This window comes from Anomalospiza imberbis, chromosome 2 (genome assembly GCF_031753505.1).
Source record: "Anomalospiza imberbis isolate Cuckoo-Finch-1a 21T00152 chromosome 2, ASM3175350v1, whole genome shotgun sequence".
In the NCBI taxonomy this organism is placed as follows: domain Eukaryota; kingdom Metazoa; phylum Chordata; class Aves; order Passeriformes; family Viduidae; genus Anomalospiza; species Anomalospiza imberbis.
This window is the reverse complement of record NC_089682.1, coordinates 56,316,260-56,334,837: the sequence shown is the minus strand read 5'-3', so window position 1 is coordinate 56,334,837 and position 18,578 is coordinate 56,316,260. Positions and strand designations below refer to the sequence as shown.

Here is an 18,578-nt window from a genome sequence, read left to right as displayed (position 1 = left end):
GGCTTCAGGCTGGTCTTTGAAGTCTCTGGGTCCTTGCTGCATCCCTACTGCCATTTCTCTACTCATACCCTTGACACCTTCAGGGGCTGCATGGCTCGCTAGGGTTTCCCAGATGCAATGTGTCTGGTAGCTTCTTCTTCTGGGCTTTGTCCCCACTTGCTCCTCCTTGTTAATGAGACCAGCACGGCTTCCAGTGTTGCCAACTGCCCAGCCCTGGCTGTGCTACGTTATTTTCACCCATGAGACTCATTTCTTTCTGGGGTAGAGAGTTAAATTCCCAGGCCTAATTCTTCTAGGTTTCTTCCCCTCTGTGAAAGGAGATCAACTGATGTTATTGTCGGACGGACATTGCAGGCATCATCAGTGTCCAGGATGTGGTTTCACCCAGCAGCTTATCCTGGGATCCCTGCAGATTGCCAACCCAATGACTGCTTGTTCAGTGCAGGAAGCAGATGTTGCTCTGCTCCACAGTTCCCTTGTTGGAGGGAGCACTGCTGGGATAACCCCTGTCTGCCAGTGACTGCTGCATACAAACAGTTCTGGGCTGCAGCTCACCAAAGGGTTTCCAGACTCCACGACTGCCCTGGGGAGCTCAGGGACTTCACAAGACATCATTTCAGTGGCGAGAGATATTCCCTTCTAACCTGAGCTGTTGTGGAGACAGGTTATAATTTTTTTTCTTTTCTGATGCCAGAATTTACCTTAAATAGCCTTCCCTACCCTCTCGGGAATTTGCAGCAGGCAGTGACGGCTCCTCTTGGCTTTCCTTTGGGTACACCACAAACATCAGGTTTCTTCTTAAAGCAGCCTCCATTTCCTTGGTCAACTGGTTCTCCTGGTACTGGTTCTTTGTGGGGCACGTTGCTCTCGTAACCAACAGCAGTGTTTGTGCAGTGCCAGAGCACTGCCTGAACTGCGCGGACACACAGAGGTGCCGAACAATATTGACTTCCTTGCTTGGTTTTCTCATGGGTTGGGCCTCATAATCCTGTAACCTGATCATTATTGTTGGCAAATGGGCCTCTGGGCACTCTTTCGGGTGAGGTTCTGACAACCAGAACCACAAACCTTAAAATATTTATCTTTCCAGGACAAGCAAATAGAGCTTGCCTTATTCCCAAAGTATTTCCCTACACATCTCCCAAATGTATGTAAAAATGGGCATTTTTGGCCAGCTTTATGTCCTCTTGGAAATTTACTCAGCAAATTGTTCTACATCTGCTCCAGGACAAGCTCTGTTAAGTTACTCCAACTATTTATTTTGGTGTAAATATTGGTATGCTTACCTCCAGGTCCGTGCCCCTTTTTCCCCAATTTTAGTTCAATATACCTTGTGTGTTGCGATCATTTGGGAGAAGTGTTGAGGCACAGCTTAGGTTTCTGGCAAGTCTCTTAAACTGCTGTGTCCCTGGTGTCCCACAAGGAGCCAGATCAGCCTTGGACTGCTTCAGCAGGAGGTCTCTGACAACTGCAACCCAACTTGCTGGGAGGAAGCTGAAGGACCAACAACAGCAGTTGTTAACCTCAGTGCTTGGTGCAGTGCATCCAGTGGAAACCCACTTCAACAACCTTTTTTACTGAGAAGGAGGTAAAATAACCTCCTTTTTATACTGCAGGGATATGTTTGATTGCTAAAAAAAAAACAAAAAAAAAAAAACAAAAAAAAAAAAAAAAAAAAACATGATTGCAGGTGAGAAGTGAAGTGTCTTGGTCTGAGTGAAAGATTATCAGATAGAAGTGGGAAAACTTTATTATTTGAGAAAATTATCCCAGTTCATGGGAAGAAAGGAAAAAGGTGTTAAAAAATCAGTGGCTGTGTTTTCTTTACTTGTTTCTTCTTTTAAAATTTTATACAGAAAAGATCTGTGTCTCATCCCCAGTGCTAAACTCAGAGGGTATTGGGTGACAGACCTTCTCCATGCCTGTCACAGTGGGAGCTCTTGGAAGGGTTTTTCTTAGTGCAAAGTGAGTCCAGGACCATCAGTGGTCACTGGGCTCACTGCAGGGGGCTTTCTGGAGATGAAGGCGGGGTAGACAGAACCCCTTCCTAGGACATACTCCACAGGTCACAGAAAGCAGCTCTGCTGTCATCTCTGCAGTCCAAAATGCTTGTGGGACCCTGGGTCCGCTGTTTGGGGACCCAGATTCAGTAAGGTGACACCTTCTTGCATTCAGCCAAAGCATCCACTTCACAATATCATGGAGGAATATAATTTTGTGTTTGGTTTTGGAGTAATAGTCAAAGACCGGTTTAGATATAATTCTTCTGGAACAACTACATCTGTAAATTTTCACATTTGGGCAAGACTTGCACTGCTGTAAATCTGTATTACCCCATTGAGCAGAAGAGAATAGAATTAGATTTTACACTACATATGTAACCAGGAGGAAGGCATGGCTGGATGATTAGTGTCTTTGCTCAATTCACACTTTAATAGCACCAGATTTGTCGCTGAGCTCTGTCACAGAGGCCAAACACCTTGAACCCCCTCAACCTGAGCATCTGAAAATAGAGCAACCTCAGCTGAAATTCACCTCATGCAGCCTCATCCCTCTTCTGTAAGCCATCCTGTGTCTATCCATGGTTAGCACAGAAAAACAGACATGAGGAGAGCACTGGCTCAATGACTGGACACTAATCCTGGCAGCACAAGAAACACGGATGTTCAGCTGAGGCTGAAAGAAACTTTCATATGGTGCAAGTTAAAGAAGCCCAACCCCAAGACCAGAGGTCACGCTTGAAAATTGTGACTGTGGATTTTATCTTAAGTCCCATCGCTGTGGCCACTGGGAGCTCTATGGGAAGCATATAGACCATCAGATAGAGGACATGAAACCTAAGGAAAAGGAAACACTCATTAAAAACTGAATACAACTGGTCTTTTCTCAGTTAAGGAGTCATGCTGATTACTCCAGTGCTCTTGGCCTGCTGGTATTTTAATCAGAGGGTCCCACGAGCACATTGCACTTAATGTGCATTAAACACCCCAGCCAGGAATGCAAGCAGCAGAGACAGGAACACTCAAGGATGAAGTGCCTCTTAATGTGTTTTCCTGTTTAAACAAAACCATGTACTCGCTAAACACCGCTACGGAAGGAGGCAGCAGCCCTTGGCAAGCCAGCCTACCTGCGGCACGCTCTCGGCGCATGTTTGCTCAGTGGCTTTGAGAAGTGTACCGAGTGTGTTGACATTATAAAGCCGTGTTCACTGTGGGCCCTGCCAGGCAGGAGGGAGGGCTGCCCATCTAATCACTGGCCCCGGAGTTACTCTAACCCAGGACATCGTTATTTCTTTGCAAATAGCTGGCGCTCAGAAGAACTGGATTAATTCCCAGGCAAATTTAGAAATAAAATTAAGTTCTGCCACCAATCAAAGATCCAATCACAAAGCAAACACAGGCAAAAGTACTCGAGGGGAAAACAAAGGCCTTGTGTGGCAGGTTACAAGCCCTGCCTGGGTGCAGACAGACATCACTACCCAGAGAGATTCTATGGCTGATGCACAGTACCCAAACAGTATCTGGGTATCAGGGGAGTCACAAAGATCTGCCTGAAGCTGGACAGATGCCATACTCCCTCTCTTCCTGCATGGAGGTCAAATCTTATTACCAGGTTTAAGAGTCTAACCCAATACATTCAGTATCATCTTGCTTTTGGGACAAATCTGAGTAAAAGCAGGATATCCAACTGTCAGTATCTGTCCATTTTCTTCCCATTATGAAGTTGACATAAAATTCTGCTATTTGAAAAAAAAAAAAAAAAAAAAAAAAAAAAAAAAAAAAAAAAAAAGCATGTATGTGGTAATTTCTTTATTTTTATTTTTGGTTATCGTGCATGCCTCATGCTGACCAGTCCCTGATGCTACCTGATTGCCCCCAGAATTTTCATCCTGCTTGTAAACACTGAGGCTTTCAAACCACAGAAACTAGACATCTTTCACAAGCTCTTGGAAGCCTGATCTTCAGGACTTGGAGTTTCAAGTTTTCTTCTTTCACACAGAAGAGAGAAAGAAGATGATGTAACAAAAAGTTGCAATGCTGCTAAAACTTTGCAACTGCAGCATCTTGGTCCTTAACATAAACTCCAGTTACTGGAATTCAAGATGAAATAAATCAGACTGACAACATTGTATGAAAAGCACTAAATATATTTTCACTCTTATTATTCTGTTTCTCTCTGTGTGACTGTACTTGTGATGACAAGTCCTGCAGTTTAGATAAGGAACCAGGCTTTGAAGCCAGGACTTGAATTAGGTTTTGGTGTCTTTTCCTTCGTAGGAAACTCTGCCTGTTTGGTTGGTCTCTTTCCACATTGAAAAGAAATATCCTCAAGCCAGGCAAGATCCACTTTTCCCCCAGATCTCTTTCAATTCCAGCTCGTTCTGGCTCAGTGCCTCTTTATGCCATCCAAAGCATTGCCTGCAATACAAAGAACAGAAAAAGAGAAATCCATTCAATTAAAAAATGACACAAAATAAAAAGTGCTTTGGAGGGCAGGTGTCAGAGCTGGGCACTGTTCTCACTGTCTGACTCTTGTGAATTTGTTAACCTTAAGGATTATTAACAGAAAATTTATTTCCTGTTCTTACACAGGTATCATTGGCAATTTGTGGAAGCTTGGTGTGGTTTTTTTTCTAGTTTGAAAATGTTTTCTTTTGTCAATGTACACTGATAAATTCCCATTACATCTCCTGAGAAAAAGTAATGTCTCTGTTAAAAGAAAAGCTGTGGTGTTCTGTGAAGGTCTCACTAAGGCAGAGGGACCCTTTCTCTAGATTCTGTTCTCTATTCATCATAAGGATTCCCCGACTGCTCTGGAGCTCTGAATTTTTTGCTAAATCTGGTAAAGTGTCTGTTGGAGGAATCAGTATGCACATGGGCCTTTCTCCAAAGCTGCCTCCTTCAGCATAGAGCAAATTAAATTCAGTGTCAGTGCCAGGGCTGCTTCCCTCAGGGCCCTTTGAAAACCCCAGCTTTTAAGTCTTGCTTCAGCCTTGCAGTGGTTTTCTGTAAAGCTTAACAAGCTTAATTTGTTTGGTTTTCTTTCTTTTTTTCCCCAGATTTAATTTGTCTCACAGCACTGTCTTCACCATATACGAAAAGTCTGTTTTGAGCAAAAAATGTGGCAATATAATATGAACATACAGAGACTCCTAAAGATGTCCTTCCTTAAGGTTTCCTAGACATTGTACGTGTTTAGCAAAGGGAGGTAGGGGAAGTTTAATGAGCTGGCCTTGTAGGGATTTGAGCAGGGGTTGGTGAATAATTAAATTTAGGTGTGGGGTTATGGCTTTGGTGGTGTTAGGATAACTACTGAGAGATGGGGGAAGAGGAACCTGCACATCTCCAGCTGAAAAGGGGGTGAGACATGAGCAAAGTGAGCACAGTGAGCAAAGAGGGGGTAGAAGGGCGTAAAGCCTGGGCAGTGATGTGGCCACCACAGCAGAGGTGGGATCGGCCAGGGGCTTGGGATAATCCTCACCCCACCCTGGGCTTGTGTGCAGCAGTGCACGAGGAGTTTATGAATATAATTCCAGGGAGGATCTGTCTGAAGTGTAAGCATGGGCAATTTCCCTAATTAGGGGAAGTTCATTTAAACATGGAGAGGAGCCAGAGCTAATCTCTGCGTCCGGTTACCACTCTGCCTGGGAAATGCCTCCAGGCTTGAACACTGCTGCAAACTGAGCAGCCATCTGCCACGGGGCCACGCCGCCAGACACAGCACGGCACAGAGGAGGGGAAAAGGTGTGAGGAGCAGGGCAAGGCTTTCCCCTCCGTCAGCTTTGAGCACACAGGGACTGATACAGAGACACCCACCCATTTCCCCAGAAAAATGGAATATAAGGGGAGCTGTGCTCTTTCACCACTGGAAAGAGGGAAATGAATGTGTGCAACATCACTCCAGCTCCTTGTGCTGAAGGAGGCTATGGAAACTGAGCCAGTCTCCCACGTGCTGGCTGAGGAGAAGGAAGAGGGCTGGGGTCAAAAGAAGAGGTGACAGCCTCCCCACCAGTGGCTTTTTCCAGCTGGAACACCTGACCTCTGATGGAAAAACTGAGTTGATTCAGGGTGCTAAGAAAATTGCTGGTTAGTGATGGAAGCAAGAAGCTCAGGTAAGGGGCTGATGAAGAAGAACCTGTAATTTCAGATGGCTAAAAGACCTTCCAGGAAAAGCCCAAGGTACAGTACAGAGGAAGCCAGAAACAATTACAGAGAAAAGAGCTGCAGACAAAGGCATGAGGATACCACCAGCTCTCAGACATTGCATCTGCAGAGTTCTCCTTTCTCCCACAGATCAATAAAAAAAAGATGCAGAGAAAAAGAAAAGAGAAGAAAAGCCCAACATTTTGTAGTGAATACCTCCTGAAGCATCAGCTCTTGGCTGTATTACCTGATGCCAGCTCTCTCTGAAATTGAGCCCCTTCCATTCACTGCCAATCAGTAGCCACTGACCCAAGTTTAATTTTCTGTTATTTCATGTTATTTTTATTTTGGTAGTGTGAGGTGGAAGGATTGCCACTGTGCTGTGCAGTGAGAGGCAGCCTGTGAGCAGAGGACATTAGGGTCCATGGTGGGAAAGGGACTGACTGTCCCCATTTCACAGTTACTGACCACAATTCATATACAGTAACAAAGTCTGGAAATGGACAAAAAGATGACTCCAGGCTTCCCCACAGCAGGTCTTTCATATATTTGCTCCCCCAGCCAGAGCAAAGCTTTATTTTTTTCTCTTCTTCCACACCAGCATCTCTCCTAGTAGGACCCTCAAAATCCTTTAATGCTTTTAAAAGCCTTTGCACTTTAACTTTGGATTTGAAATTTACATACGTATGCATATATACGTAAGTGTGGGTGTAGGCTCATACCTTAAGGAGCTCCTAAACAAAAAGGCCTGTCAAGGTTAGGTGCTAAGTGAGCATTTTCCTCCATCACCCCCAGCCTGGTCCTCTTTCCTGGGGGCTGATCCTGTGCCTGGCATGGATGGATTGTGCCTGCAGGGCACTCTGCAGGCTGCTGGCCCCCTGGGCTCGGCCCCCAACTCACGGCATATTCCCACTATGCAAGCTTTGCAGCTCAGAGCAGGGTCTCTACCTGGACTTCTCTAAGGCCTTTGGGGCAATCTTTCACATCATTCTTGACACTAACTAGGAAATACTGTATGGACCATTAGATGGATAAGGAATTGGCTCGATGGCTCTGTCCATCAAGTTATAGTAATGTCCAGATTGAAACCGGTAAAGAGAGGCGTCCCTCAAGGGTCAATACTGGGACCAATACTATTTAGCATCTTCATCAGTGACATTTACAGTGGGATTGAGTGCACCCTCAGTGAGTTTGCAGACCACCAAGCTGAACTGTGGTTTGAAGAGTGCAGGCTTGAAGAGTGCACCTATGGGACTCCCATGATGTTCAGCAAGACCAAGTACAAGGTGCTGCACCTGGGTTGGGACAACCTCTGGTATCAACACAGGCTGGGGGATGAATGCATCAAGAGCAGCCCTGCAGAGGACTTGAGGATACTGGTGGGTGGAAACTAGACATGACCCAGCAATGTATGATTGCAGCCCAGAAAGCCAACTGTATCCTGGGCTGCATCCGAAGCAGCATGGGCAGCAGTGGGAGGGAGAGGATTCTTCCCTTCTACTCCTCTCTGTTGACACCCCATCTGGAGTGCTGCATCCAGCTCCGGGACCCCCAGTACAAGAAATACATGGACCTATTTGAGTGGGCCCAGAGTAGGGCCACAAAAAGGATCAGAAGGATGGCCTAGCCAAAGAAAGGCTGAGAGAGTTGGGGTTGTGCAGCCTGGAGAAGGGAAGACTCTGAAGAAACCTAACTGTGGCCTTTCAGTACTAAAAGTATATTTATAAGAATAATGAAGAGAAGATTTTTACCAGGGACAGGATTAGGGTAACAGTTTTAATCTGAGAGAGGGTAAGTTTTGATTGGACATAAGAAAGAGATTCTTAACTGTGAGAGTGGTGAGACACTGGTACAGGTTGCCCAGGGGAGCTGTAGATGCCCACACCTGGTAAGAGCAAGGGCTGTGGCACAACGACCTGGAGAAGCTCTGTTTTGCCCCAGAGATCCATCCCTGCATCACTGCAGAGCCTGAGCTGTGCTGCACATTCAGGGCTGCTCTGGTCCCTAGAGGTTCAGAAAATGGCTCCTGTCTTTAGCTTTATTAGGGAGATGTTGCTAATTTTATGGACTGCCAAGACTGACGTTTCTCTGACCATTTGTCAGAATCACCACAGCAAAAATAGTACCATTAAAAATGGATCCTACCTGTGACTTGAAACTGAAAGCCATTATGTGGGCTAGCTCTAAAATTTATGCCTTAATATTGTGAGATGGTTTTATAAAGGAGCTCCATTTCAGGTTCCCATTTTCATCTCTTCATGCAGCCAGCACTGAAGGATTACAAGCACTTTTCTGACAGGCTCTCTCTTTACACCGTCTCTTACTCATCCCTAAAAATCACCAAGTGAGTTTTTCCAATATCCCATTAGTCACCTAAGAACACTATTCATGCTGAAGTTCATTACTTTCAGTTTAAGGAAGATCTGTGGCATATGGTAACTAAAGTTCGATTGAAAATCCTTTATTTCCAAAGACAAAATTCATCCCCCTAATAATGTTTATTAATAATTTTTAACTATCACACAAAATTTTCCCCTTACCAGCTGGGTACACTCAGCTGGGTACACTCAGCACACTCCGGTTCAGGTCTCTTGTGCGCATGATGAATGGCAACTGGCCATAATCTTTGCACTCACCACTTTCCAAGGGCTCTGCATACACAACCAGCAAAAACAGTGGTTTTTATTCCCAAAGACACCCAAGTCTGAACATGTCACGCTTCCAGGCCCTCCGGAGAGGGAGGATAGTCTGTCACCTCCCGTGGTAAGCCAGCAGGGGAAGCCGGGCAGCGGGAACCCTTTGCCCTGCTTTGGTGCTTGTCTCCTGCCTTGGGATGCGCTCACTGCGAATGCCCCGTGACTCCTTCAGTGCCTGCATTTGACTCTTCTTACATTTGATTGTTCCTAAATTATTAACATGCCTACTACTCCATGCTGTGGCTTTGTCTGAACCCTTTTCCTTTGATCTCCGTAGTCTTTGAAACTCTGCCTGTGTGTGTGGGCAAGCCATGCTGCTTTCTGCAAGCCACCCTGCAGGGTGATATTTCTCTCGCTGAAACCAGTGCAAAAGGTCCTGCACTGCGTCCTCTGGAGCTCAGGACACAAATTGATGCATTGTTTTAATGTTGGGGTATTTTTTTGAGAGCCTGGACAATTCCCTATGTCTCACAAGGTGTGAGGCATCTCCCTGCAGTCACCAGCAGCAGCTGAGAATACCAACACATCCTCAGAGGCCCACAGCATCTCCAGTATTAGACCCATCTGTTGCTGCTGCTGGTTTATACCCTTCAAGTATAAATTCAAGTCGGTTTACACCTTCAAGTGCCACGCAAGAAAGCTCAAGCATCATCACTGCACAGATTTGTATTGCAAAAATGCACATCTTGTGCCAGACCAGAAGCTGGGTTGCCCAAAAATCTGTCTGTGAAGGCATGTCGCCTTCTGGAGGAGTGTCAGAAAAGGGATGTGCCAGAGCAGTCTTACACATGGTGTAGAGTTGAACCCTCCAACACAAAACCATTTGAAGATATTACGAGGCTTGAGTTTTAAGGCAGGCTTTGGCATGCAGGATGGACGGATCATTGCTTCCCATCTTGACCTTAAATTCTGGAACGTGTCAAAGAACAAAACACAGGCACAGGAAAGCACCAACTATGACTCTAAGCAAATCCAGTGGACCAGCTGATTACCTGTTGATGAGCAATTTAATTTGAGTTGAATTATATGCTCTGGAAGTCTGGCTCTCAGGGAGGTAATTAACCCGAATGTTTGCCTTCTGATGGGGCCCAGCATGCTGGTGTATGTGGGGTGTCCATCCACGAGCATCCCACCAGCTGGCAGGCAGCAGGCTGCTGCGGGAAATGTCCTGACAGGTGTGCAGGGAGGGAGAGAGTCCTGGCTGCTGAGCACGAGGAATATCCATAGTGCTCATCTTCTCATGTTATGGCACTTTTGAAACACCAGTTAATAGGGACTGTTTCAAGGATGCTTTTAAATCAGGAAAAAACCCTATGTTTGAGCCATGTGCTGAATGTGTTTGATTTGAGGGGAAGCCAGGATAGCCAACACCCCCTAACATTAACATGAGCTGGCTGGGGCCCCAGGCTATCGCAATTTTATTTACTGGAGACTTTATCTTTCATGTCCAGTTTATATTTAGGCCTGGTTGTGCAAGGCTGTCGCATGCTGCTTGGCATGCTCTCCTTTCCTCTGACATTAATGGCAGCGCTCACATAGGGGAGGACTCGCTAAGGTGAGTAAAGGGTGACTTCTGTGAGAAAAAGCAAAGTTTCCAAAATGGCAAAGGCCTTCCTTGTCTTGGATGTTTTGGCTGGGTTCACATTGCAGCAATCACAAGGTTTGGTGGAGGCTCCATTTTAGGAGGACATTGTGCAACCAAAGGAGGAGGTAATTCTAGCTCTGGTGGGAAGCCCTGCTTCTTTAGATTCCTAACACTTCAACACTTCCTTAAATGCTTCTGTTATGGTCTTTGATAAAATGTTTGAACAGGTATTTCTTTGCTGTGTGATTATTTGTGCCTTGATCTTGCTCTTCCAAAGCAAAAGGAGACAACATGTTATAAACACAACTGCAACAAGAGTTACACTGGCAAGATTGCTGAAAAATCAGTAGCACTGAGGCATGTGCCAGGAGCCAAGCAGTTGGTAATTCTGGAGTGAATGAGGCCTTATATTGTTTTTATCCAGGATCTACAGGAGCAATTCAAGTTTATATAGACAAAGATCACATCCTAACATGCTGTAAAGTGCAAACAGTATTTGCTGTCAGAAATAGCTGGCAGAGCTTTGTGGACACAAAGATGGATTATTAATTAGGAAAGGACATTTCTGCTGTTATGAGATCATATATTTTGGGGGTGGAGAGATGGTGCGTAACAAAACCAGGGTCTGAGCTCACTTCCACCTTGTGCAGCAGTATAAGGTCTCGGCAGAGCTGAAGCCTTCTCCAGCTCCTGTCCATCGCCCATTCTGGAGCAGGTCTGCTCCCTGAGCATTACCCTTGTCTGCCAGTAAACACATGGCTGCTTGCACCTTCAGTTTCTGAAACCACCACTTGACTGCCAAAATTTCTCAATGCAGCTCCTCAGAGGCATGTCTAGCTATGCAGTTCCCTTTACTTAATGCAAAAAGAAAGAAAGGGTGGGGAAAAAAGATTATCAGTCAGATCTACGTGTCCTACATCTCTATGGCAACCATGTGCAGTTTGGCAGCGACACAGGTACATCTAGGAACTCTCTTAACAGCATCCACCTCAACCCAGCAGCCTGCAAAGAGTGCTGGAAATCTGTCTGGCACTCTGAGAGTAAGAAAGGCAGGGGAATTGGCAGCACAGAATTACCCTCCCAGGGAATTTTGATGTTTTTACTAGAGGACAATCAGGCATGAGTCACACTGTGCCTCTCACAGCACATGACATAAAAGCAGCTACATTCCCCCTTTATGTGAAGGAGCACCTGTGGTCAGAAGGCACTGCAGTGACTTAGTGAGCATCTACCAGCTTTGGGGTAACATGAGGGATCAAACAGGCGAGGGAAGGTGGGGATACAAGGTGCAGGTTTTGCCACGCTCATATTTTTATGTAACCAAGCAGGTCTCAAAATGAGGCCAACTTTCCCTGATTCCCTCTCCGCAGTTTTAGTCCAAGTTGTGATGAGAGGAGCAGAATGCATGGGGCATCAGCCACCATCAGTGGGCATGACTTTGTTGTATCTTGAGGAAGGAGCAAAGGGCAAAAAGGGGTAAAGTTTTTGAACTAACTGGTTGGGATATCCACCAGCTGCTGTAGAGGCTGTACCCCCCAAGCCAGCACAAGCCATGGCTGCCCTAGCCCAGCCAGGTTTCCAGCAGTGTCAGTGCTGTGAAGGTGGTGGCAAGCAGTGGAGTAGTTTGAAGGAGAGCATGGTTCAAAGGTGCTTTTAGCTCCCAAACAACAACAACAGGATTTTAGCTCCCAACATGAGTGGTTAAGCATGGGGGAAGCTCTCCAAGAGACTACTGTCCCAGCAGCACCATGTCTCTCCTCACCTCCTGCCCTCCACCTCCTTCCAGAGCTACCCATCTCAGGATGTTGGTGAGCATTACCACTTCCAGGCTGGCTCCTCTGCTGGTCCATAGGGCAGGAACCTGAACTTTGGGGCAAAAGCATAAAGGTCTAACACTGCCCATCCTAGTGGATTGGCTAGTTTTTTTCCACTTAAGCCTTAGGAGATCCTTGACTGGAATGGGACCTGAACTTGTTTAACACTTCCAATGAATATTTGTCCATACTTTTCTCTGAGGCTGAATATCTTTGCAAGATTATATCCCATTCCTTCTTCCTCATTTCTCAAGCCATGCTCTTAGTTTTATTCTAAGCAAATACAGGTTTTAGGCTTCTTGAGAAGTCAAATATTTAATGAACTCTCTCAGTGATGGTATTTTCCCTCCAAACTCTGTGACTAACACATAATTTCTTCTTTAGAGCTCTGCTAAGTGGGGGGTGAGGGCTGGCCACCCATGGGGCCACATTAGCAAGAGAGTACACAGAACATGGAGGGAAATGAGAATTCCCCTCAGTACCCATGGAGCTGCATCTAGGGGACTGTGGTAGGGGGGAGTCCTAATACTGTCTATGGTGGGGGACCTAGTTCTGTTGTCCATTGCCTAAAGGGAATTACAGGGAAGAGAGAGGCAGGCTCTTCCCAGAGATGCACATCAAAAGGACCAAGGCAATGGTCACATGTCGTCACAAGGGAAAATCTGGTTTGTTAAAAGGAAAGTGTCTTGCCATGAGGTTGGTCAAACACTGGCAGAGATTGCCCAGTGAGGAGCTGGGATCTCCATCCCTAGAAAAACTCATAATCAGAGTCCTGAGGACCTGGTCTAGCTTTGGAGCTGGCCATGGCTTGAGTTCCTTCTCCCTGAAATCATCCTGTGACTCTGCAATTCTATTGTACACATAAAAAAAGGATGAGAAAATTAAAAAGAAATGTAAAGAGAAACAGTTGTTTCTGTTCTGATGGCAATAAAAATAAAGCAGCAGGCTTAAGCACAGCTCTGAAATGATTCAGTCTGATGAGTCTGCTGATAGTTATGCCTGAGAAAAACACAAGCTGCAAAACACAGCTAAACATTGTTTTTTCTAAACCTAACATAAGATTTCTACTTTTTTTTTCTCCTTATGAGTTTTCAAATTCACACAGGACCCTTCTGCCCCCTTAATGCACACAAATCAAATACGGATTTTGCTTTGCTGTGTGAAAGTGGAGAGCTGGATCTGCCTGTTTTAAAGCTGTTAAAGCTCCCTCAGGGTGGCAGGGTGACCATTTTATTTCCTTCAGCTTGAAATAAAGACCTCTTTTTAAAGCCCTTGTTTGATTTCCACACTTGATCTCTGGTATTCTTGAGAACCAGAGCCTTATCACTACAAAGGTATTGCAGATAAAAGGACTGACACCCACCCTCCTTGAGGCCTTTTGCCAGGAGAGCCAGGGGCACAGCTCCCTGCAAAGCAGCTGTTTTATTCCCACTGCTTTGCTGCAAACTCCCCCGGTGCTTTTTTGTGCCCCAGGTCCTTGGACTGCCTGTACTGGGTGAAAATTCCACTCACAGCAACCTTTCCCACTCCTTTTCTTTCTTGAAATTTCTCAGGTATCTGATTCAGATTAAATTCTCTCTCTCCCACCCAAAGGCTATTGACCACTGAATTCTTTAGGAAGGGGTGTTTCTGGCTGCTGTAATGTCTTCGGAAACCCAAGGGTTTCTCAAGCAGAGCATATACTATTTCTCAGGCATAAGGTGCTCTCCCCCAGGTGGGCAATTCTACCCTGCAGCTCCATCATCAATAAACTGAGAAAAATCACCCATTTGGGGATGTCTGGCCGGGTTAGACAGAGGCACATACATGGGTTCATTTCTGTTCAACTGGCCCAGGAGGTGGCACAGGGTTGCACCAGCCACAGGGGAACAGACAGTCCCTGATGGGACACAGGGTGAACCTGTCAGCTTTCAAATAACAGGTTCCCACCAGCACAATGTGTTTATTCCAGATACACTTTTTGTATCAGGGGACTGTGGCAGTTCTGGTTTGATGGAAAAAGCCCCAGAGTTGCACTTAGCCTCCTGCCAAGCACAAACCCAGGGAGCCCTTTCTGTCCCACCAACAGAGATTCTCCCAACACCACGTGCTCCAGCAGCCACGCCGAAGGTGTCGGCACAGGCACGGCACAAATTCCTGCAGCTCTTTACCACCATGTGAAAGGGGCAGGTCTGGGAGTAAGCTGGGGCTTAAAGTGGCAAGGAGGCTGAGGCAACTGAACCCCAGAACCTTCTCCCAACAGATCCCATATGGTGGATCTCCATGAAAATTGCAGCTGGCGAGATGATGGCATGGTGAGCTTGGCTGTCCCATGCCAGGGGTGCTTCAAGCACAGCTTCTGGCATGATGATCACAGCCAGACAGCCCACAGACCACCTGAGGCAGAAAGTGGAGCCATGGACACTTAAGCATATCCTCTTGGAGCTTACAGCTTCTGTGAAAACTCAAACTGCTCTTGTTGCAGTTCCCACTGGCTTGTCTCTGCTGCCTCTCCAAAGCAGTGCTCAGCTCCTGCAAACTCCCACAGGATTTTAGGCACCAAACCTGCTGAAGAGTGGCAGAGGAAACTAAAAGGGAACTTGGAAGTCTCTTTCATGTGGTACTAGAAAGACAAAACAGCGGCTTTAAGGAACACAGTGTAAAACAAAGTGACTTGTGGCTGCCAAGATGAATCTCCTGTAGGCTGCCTGCAAGTAATCCTTTAGGCATGACACTCTTCTGTCACAGGAAAGGAGTCACTCTCTTGCACATGACCAACAACAGTGATGAGAGATTAGGAAGGAAGAGAGCTATCACAGTGACAAGCTGTATTATATGACACTGCAGCACAGATCCTGATGAGGCAAAAATAGCATCATGATTGTCTGGACAGGTCAAAGGATGATCAGGAGCTCAGAGGGGTAGTTTTCAGGGCAAATCAAGAGCTATCTCTGCAACACCCCTGCCTTGTTTCTGTGCCATGCAGGTGGTGCTGTTTCTCATGGCTGGTGACAGAGCATTCCCATGGAGCTCAGGTGCAAGCGCTGGCACATGGCATTAGGAGGAACATCGCAGTGGTCCACAAGCCACTGTCCCAGGCCAGGCAGGATGCTCTTCAAGGGTCACTGCAGGACCTGCCAAGGGGACACCTGCACAAGGAATGGGTCAGATAGCCATGCATGTGGAAATGGTTACAGCAGCTCAGGCAGAGCAGGTGCCCTGTGAGTCATAGCTGGGTGGGGAGCAAAGCGTTTCCGCTCCTCACCCGACAGCCCTGCCTGGGCACAAGTGGGTGGGAGGCACACAGGGCACTGCCATCTCCAGATCCAAGGCCCTGGCAGCTGCTCCATGACAGTGTCTTGTTGCAAAAGGGACAGCTTAGAGGTGGCCCCTGGTCCTGAGCTCTTCAGACTAGTGGGGTTTGCCTCCAGCCTCTGTGCTGAGGGAGATATGCAGTGAAGCAGACCATTCCTACACACTTCCATTCTTTCTCTTTTACTGTTTTTCCCTCAATTTGACAACAAATCCAGGCCCAAGGTAAGGACACCAACATCTTCCCAAAGTGATGAACTGGAGAGAAACCTAAGCAGTATCCACACTTTGCCCACCTTTCCCCCCATGCCTCCCTTAAATGCTGTGCTCAGGGAACCTGCATTATATTTCCATTTTTTGCCTGTTTGCCACAGACATACACACAGAGCAATTATGGCACACAGGGAAACAGTAATAAAAAGTCTGTTTAGCAAACCTGTCCTCGCCTCACCTTGAATTCTGTGTGAAGTTTTGATCACTGCAATATGAAAAAGATATTAAACTACTGTAGAGCATCCAAAGCAGGGCAATGAAGATGGTGAAGGGCCTTGAGGGGAAGCTGGATAAGGAGTAGATGAGGTCACTTGGTCTGCTCAGCCTGGAGGAGACTGAGGGGAGACCTCATTGCAGTTTCAACCTCCTTGTGAAGGGAAAAGGAGGGGCAAACTGTGATCTCTTCTCTGTGGTGACCAGTGACAGGGCCTGAGGGAATGGCCTGAGGCTGTGCCAGGGGAGGTTTAGATTGGATATTAGAAAAAGGTTCATCACCCAGAGGCTGGTTGGGCTTTGGAACAGGCTCTCCAGGGAAGTGGTCACAGAACCAGCCTGAATCAATAGAGTGGATCCACAAAGTGTTTAGACAGTGCTCTCAGACGCATGGTGTGACTCTTGGGGATGGTGCCGTGCAGGGCTAGGAGTTTACTTCAATGATCCTTGTGGTACCCTTCCAACTCAGCATATTCTGTGATTCCTTTTTTAACTGCAGAGTTGTATTTTAAGCTGGGTATTACAAGGCTTACTTACCACCTTATTTTTGATGGTAAAGAGAGTGGAAGGAACCAAATGACTCATCTCATCGGCCAGCAGAAAGGCAAACCACTGCTCCTCCCTCTTCAGCTCCGACGGGCGTGGGTCCCTCAGACACCATGCTGCTCAGGCTCCCTCTGCCTGGGACATTTGAGCTCAGCAAAATACCAGTGTGTGAGGAAAAAGCAACCTCAGTACCACCAGAAAAGGAGTGCACACATGAGGGTGTGTTTGTGGGCACACAGACACATCCACCTAGGATCAGGGACTTGTTTCCGTGGCAGAATAGGCAGTGACTTGGGTGTCCAGCTGCAAGTCCTATGACCAGCTTCCCAAGTGGCTTTCACAGAATCAGTCTGTCCCCACTCAGCAAAAGACAGATGCTGGGAAGAGGCAAACCCCTAAAGACAAGGACCCACTTGTCCCTGACCCCTTAGTGGTGTCGGAGTGAGGGGCTTGCCCAAACTCACACTGGAGGTAGCAACAATTCAGATTTCACAAAGTCCAGCATTGTGCTTTGTGCTAAGAGGGTTTTAAGCTGTAATCTTCCTTTGCCAGCTCTCATATACAGATCATAGGGCAGGATACTGTACTGGCTTTTTTGGATGAAAGATACTGTAAAAAGTAGAGAAGCATTTATTCCTGACCCCTTTCCACCCTGATTTGAAATGAAGGATCACACCAGGTTCATTGGCAGCCAGGCTGGCACAGCAGCTTCCCCCAGAGGGAGATTTTGCCATATCACATGTGTCTGCAGGCAAGGGAGGAACAGTGATAGCATCAGCTGAGATAAGGGGAGAGAAGCTGTTATCCTGGCAGCCTGGAGGTCAGGAGAAGAGAAGGCTGAACAAATTCCAGCTCCAAGGGCCCAAAACCACAACTGTCATGTTGTGGATTATTTTGGAATAAATATGCACATGCCACTCCCAGCACTCAATTGCTTTCCATCATCAAACTGGAAGAGAGTACGTTTGGATTAGATATTATGAAAAAATTCTTTACTGTGAGGGTGGTGAGGCACTATCACAGGTTGCCCAGAGAAGCTGTGGGTGCCCCATCCCAGTAAGTGTTTAAGGCCAAGTTGGATGGAGATCTAGTCTAGTGAGCAATCTGGTCTAGTGGAAGGGGTCCCTGTCCATGGCAGGGGGGTTAGATCTGAACTAGGTGATCTTCAAGGTCCCTTCCAACACAAACCATTCTATGCTTCTATAATCCTATGATCTTTAGCAGTGGGGCTGTTCTGGGGCTGTTCCATGTGTATCTGCAGGTCAAACACACACCACAAATCCCTCCTGGAGACAAGTACAGTTCAGCCACTGTGGCATGCAGAATGGCCTCCTCTGATAAATAAACCACTGCAGCCTCCCACAGGAAGAGTCTCTTTCTCTCTGCCTCATCCCAAAGTAGAAGGAATAAGTGTGACCCAAGGCAGGCAGGTGTCAGCAGCCTGGAAAGACTCTGTGCTCAGATAAGCAGGCTGGGAGCAGCAATTGGAGCTGCTGGTGTGCAGCTGAGAGGGCTGCAGAAAGGGATGTGAATTTAGGTCCATGCCAAGTACTTCCATGTGAAAGATTTATTGTTCTGCCTGGCAGCCGTGCCCACAGAGAGAAATAAGACACCATCACTGCAGAGGTCATTGCCCACTTGAGGCATAAACTGTGCCCAGCTCATCCTCTCTGTGTTTTTTCCGATTCATCTGGGGAATTTCTCAGAGGAAAAAACAGAAAGATTTTTCTGTCAAGCACACCTCTTCAGGCAATTTTTTCCCACCTGGTCTGGCTGCACAGTTCTGGATGCAAATCCAGGTGGGGTGAGGTCTCTGCTCATGCTCTCAGTGGCTGCTGCTGTGGGGACCCCTGGTCCAGTGGTGCATCCCAGCATATGGCACCACACCCTGAGCTTCCAGCCTTCTTCCCTGTGGACATGCACATGCATGGGCATCTTGCTGCCACTCTGCTCCTCTCTGCAGTAATTTTTTACCTTACTGGCCTACCTCAGCCAAAGGCAGCACCAGGGCAAAGGC

The 18,578-nt window shown here is 46.8% G+C and overlaps 1 long non-coding RNA gene across 1 annotated transcript; it reads right to left on the bottom strand.

Moving 5' to 3' along the window:
- Positions 1–1,680: 1,680 nt before the first annotated feature.
- On the bottom strand, positions 1,681–16,211 carry LOC137468942 (uncharacterized). Its single transcript, XR_010996270.1, has 4 exons — positions 14,892–16,211; positions 14,615–14,782; positions 3,866–4,418; positions 1,681–3,739 (listed from the first exon to the last, which is right to left on the bottom strand). It is a non-coding gene; the product is annotated as an uncharacterized lncRNA (long non-coding RNA).
- Between the last annotated feature and the right edge of the window lie 2,367 nt (positions 16,212–18,578).